This window comes from Ipomoea nil, unplaced genomic scaffold, assembly GCF_001879475.1.
Source record: "Ipomoea nil cultivar Tokyo-kokei standard unplaced genomic scaffold, Asagao_1.1 scaffold2791, whole genome shotgun sequence".
NCBI lineage: Eukaryota > Viridiplantae > Streptophyta > Magnoliopsida > Solanales > Convolvulaceae > Ipomoea > Ipomoea nil.
The window spans coordinates 2,288,314-2,293,349 of NW_017619219.1; positions in this window are offsets into that span (position 1 = coordinate 2,288,314).

Consider the following 5,036-nt stretch of genomic DNA (forward strand, 5'->3'; position numbering starts at 1 on the left):
AGGGCGAACGAAGAAGTAGAGGAGCTTCCAGTCCTTAATGGAATCGGACAACCCCTCGAAAAGCTGTCGCCCCGGGCGAGCGGCAACTTGAACAAAGCTCGGCGAGTGCGAGCCGACCTTGTTCACGGTGAAAAGATACTGGAACAGGTCTAGATCCGGCTCGCACAACCACCAGTGGCAGAGGTTGACGAAGCAGGTGAGGAGTCGGTGAGAATTGGGCACTAATTGGCCCGGAACTAAGTTGTAATGGCGATAAAAAAGGGAAAGGAAAGAACACGGAGGAACTCGGAAGCCAAAGGCAACCGAGTGCAGGTGAATGCCGACACAACCCTCGGGGGGGTCGTAAATTTGCCGGCCTTCCGGGGCGAGGACTACTTCTGAAGGCCCAAGAAGGTATTGGGCCATTTCCAGGTCCACCGCATTAACAATGGACGGCGGCCCAGAATGACGGACGATGGAATCAAACTTGCCTCGCGGCCGTCCGATGCCACCCGGCAGAGCCGCCACCGTCGTTAAAGGAGCGGGGCTCAGCGGAGTAACCGCCCCCGGAGAAAAGGGGGTCGGAGGAAGAGAAGACGTCGATAGAACGTCCGTCGGAAGTTCCATACGACGAAGAGAAGACGTCGATGGAACGTCCGCCGGAAGTTCCATACGACGGGGAGGAGAAGAAGAAGACGAAGAAGGAGAAGAAGAAGAGGGGGAGGTCGCCACCGGGTTATCGACCGAGTAACGAAGGGAAGAAGAAGAATGTGAAGAGGAAGACATTACCTAAGTTAGGTGGGAGATCGGAGGAAACGCAGAATGGCCGGAGAAGCTCGAGTTGAGAGTGAAGAGAAAGACTGGAGAAGAGAGTGGAAAAGAGACGAAATGGCTATTTAAAGGGGGAGGAATTTCAAAGGACGGCCACGTGTCACCTTCTCGTTGGAGGAAGTGGAGGTGACGGGATGTGAAGAGACACCGCATTTAATGCCTCAAAAGGCGGGGCGACGGTTCAGGCCTAGGGTTAGCTTGCAGACGGCGCGTCTGCCCTAGGCTAGGGTCGGGCGTCAGTGACCCGGCCTGCTAAGCTGGAAGCCCATCATAGGCCATGGCCTCTGGGCCCACGAGGTATGAGCTAGAAACTTCTAGAACGACCCGGTAGAACCCGGCCCATAAGATGATATCAGCCAAGTTCACGAAGAGACTCCGGTCGCCAGGTCGGCGAGCAGACTCGGCGACTCTCTCGCCAAGAGGGTCTCGCCGTAGCATCAGTCCCGTAGACCAGAGGTCGGGCGACAAAATAATAAGAAAATGTAGGGTCGGACAGAAAAGCATACAGTTTATTGAATTAGCACGAAGATTACAAGGCCCAGAACTCGGCCGATGCAAATTACAAGAGAAAAACGGATCAAGGCTTGGCTTCTTTCTCTGTCGACGGGCGAGCAGTCGGGGGGCCTTCCAGGAGGTACTGAGAGCAGAAAGGCAGAGGACTCGGCTCAGGCTCAGGCATTTCGTCCAGATACACGGCGGGCTTCCCGTCATCGATCATTTGCAAGGGCCTCTCCAGAGCGCTCGGCGACATGGCAACACCAAAGAGGGGAGGAGCCTCCCACTTCTCTTCCACCACAGGCTCCATCTCCACGTCGATAGGCTCCCTACACATCAGGTCCAGCATGTCTGGAGGCACCACAATGGGCTCTGAAGCCGAGTCGCCTACCAAACGACCTCCGTTAGCCAACCTCTTCTGCCTTAACTGCTCCAGTCGAGCATACTCCTTGTTACGAATGGACCAGCGGCGATCACCATCCCTGTAACTCATAGCGCTGTGCCTTCGCAAAGTGGAGAGTGTTGAGATTTGCATCAACTGTGAGGGGCCTTTATATAGCCCAGTGAAGGCGAATATCTAGGCGATAATCACGGAGGAGATTATAACTGACATAACTGAGCCGGATTAGACGGATGACATGAATCTCTGTCAGAGATTAGTTCCATCAAATCCGCCCGGGAAGAGCAAGATTCGCACGCCAACGCAGAGAAGATTGGATTCGCCCGAGATACGGGGAATCTTGCAGGTGTCAAACTGAAAAGAATCTGATGACGTGACCGACTCCTTGACCAGTCGTCCGGATGGGTACGCAACAAAATACGACAAAACATAAGGCAAGGCGAAAATAGCGTTTTTTATTATTATTATAGAAAAGGAGGGTACAAGTGGCAAGGAGCTTATTAGAATAAGGAATATGAAAATGCTCCTAGAAAAGATTCCTTCGAACTATGACCGACTCCGGCACATATGATCACTCGCCGGGCGAGGAAGAGTCGCCCCCAAAGAATCCCCCCGATGGTCCAGGTGGGGATGGACAGAACGAGTCCCAGAAAGCTGGCATGAGTGGTGGCACGATTGGCTCCTCATCATCTGGATACGCCTCCAAGTAGCGGGCGTAGTCCTCATCATTCATCAGGCCCGTAACTGGCCCGTCCAGGTCGTCCAGCGGAATTGAGAAGGTCATTCTGAAAGTAAGTTGCTCTGGAACCGCCACCTCAACAAAGGACCCGTCTTGAGAAGTCACTCGGGCAGTTGTGGGAGTAGGCGGTTGGCGTGAAGACGGAGCGACCTCACGACGAGGAGGAGTCGGCGGCTGAGAAGCTGAGGAAGTAGCGACGGCAGGAGACCTCTGAGAGGCCGGGCGAGGAGTCTTCTTTTTGTGTTCCCTTTCAGGCCGAGTCCGCTTGGAAAGCAGCGGACGCCAAGGAGACCCAAAGTCAATTCGTTTTCCTTTCAGAGGAGAACGACCCATGATGGACTTGTGAGGGTAAGAGAGAAGGAAGGAGGCCATTTATAGGTGCCAAGTTTAGACAGAAGAATCCAAACGGCCCGGCGAGATCCGGAGAGAATGGCTGAGGATCCGGACGTTACAAAAGGCTATTCAAGGCGTGGATGCGGTGATTGAAGGGGATGGACAGTTGCTACTTTTCCAAACCCAGGCTAGCGTACCGGGTATGAAAAAGTGAGGGACTAGTTGATGGGGTAAGGACCCTGGCCCAAGAAATAGGGGCCCAAAGGAAATGGTTCGAAGAAGTGGGCCAGCGTCCCAGGAGCCCGAAGAGCAATTGGGCCGAGTCCTGGAGTCGGCCCAGGCCCAGGCAAGGGGCCCGGTTCAGAATTGCCAAAGAGGAGCCCAGTGGGAGCTTAGGCTGAGACGAGGAGTCGACCAAGGCCCAAGCCCAGGGAAAGACTGGCGAGCTGTCGTAGGCTCCCAAATTAAAACCTTACAAACGTAGTAGCGGGAGTAAGGATCGATCCCACGAGGAGTAACTAGTTTAACTTTTGTGCTCAAATTAAAGGTAGGGGGGTTTGGAATATATCGAGAATAAAGATAAAATAAAAGAGAATTTAAATAAACAAGAAATTTAATTGAACGAATAAAGCAATGAAAATAATATATCGAAAACACTTATAATAAGAAACCTTGGTTAGTAAAGATCCACCACCGGAATTCAACACTGATCATTGATTAATAAAGTAATTAATATGCAATTGAATATTTATCGTGAAATTATTTCATTTCTGTTTTCCCTTAGTTGTAGGTAAATAAAGCACAAGCGGTTTAATTACCCCTAACTACTAAATAACCTAAGACAAGCGCTATAGATTTAATTTAATAGCAGCAATAGGAACTAGGAAAACCGACAAACTAAATAACACAAGCACAAGCGGTTGCATTTAATTTAGGAAAATATTCTTCCCGAGTCCAATTATCACTAAGCCGTCAATAATTAACCCAGTTGCTACTGAATATTAGAATAATTTGTAGCACAACATTATCTAATATAACAAATAATTATATCAAGTAAATAACTAGTAGGCCTCCCTAGCAATTAAATGATACAACTATTCAAATAACTTAGAAGAATATTTAATACCCAAATGCATAAAAATTATATAATAAAAATAAATAAATAATCTTACAGCATAATCAATTCCGGGGCTTCAATTCACTAAACCAAGCTAAAGAAATTAGCAATGAATGGACATTGATAACAGCTTTACAGAATAATCGAGAGGGGAAGAATGAACATCTTTCAATACTACTCTAACATCTATTTATAGTATTCTAAAAATAGGATTAATCTATTATCTGCCCTTCACTCCCTATTTTTGCGCCAATCCATTAAACCATTCGCCAGCTGCACACCTCTACAAAATTTGCGCTGAAGATGAAGTCTCCGCATGTACATACTGTACGTAGGAATTAGAAAGAAACAAATGTCAATATAATGTTTCATGTTTTATTTGTTTTTGTCTTTTTCTAAGATTAGGGGCGGTGGGTATCATGTTATAGGATTATTATTATTATTATTATTATTATTATTATTATTATTATTATTATTATTATTATTATGGAGGAAAAGGATAATTATTATTATAAACACTAATTAATTAATTAAACTCTAAAATTAAATAATTATTATATAATAGTAATTAATTAATGTAAAAATATTATAAAGATGTACGTAAAATATGGGTGTAAAATATGCCTATCAAATTCCCCCACACTAAAACATTTGCTTGTCCCCAAGCAAAAATATTATTTGCGAAGTAAATAAATCAAATCCCCAAAACTCATAACATATCATGAACAACAATCTGAAGCACCCTGCAATTAATAAGATAACACCCCTGTCTGAAAATTGAGAAAAGTAAATAAGTAAGCCCTCACAGGAATATCACTCATCACTCAAGTGTTTGATGGGTATAAATTTCACTCAAGTTCATTCCTATAAAATTGCTCTACCATAGGCTTGCATATCTTCTCAATCACCACTACAAGAGTCATGCATGACACAAATCATAAGGACTTTCCACAGGTTGTAATGGAGCTAGGGTTAAGGTAGGGAATATTTAGGAAAGTAGCTTAAACAAAAGCTTTCAAACTAGAGGAGCAAATAAATACAAATAATCCAAGATACTTGCTCAACACCAAGTATAGAATGCTTCCTCAGTATTACCAGAATTTCCCCTTACTTCATTTATTTAGAAGTAACTTCAACTCAAA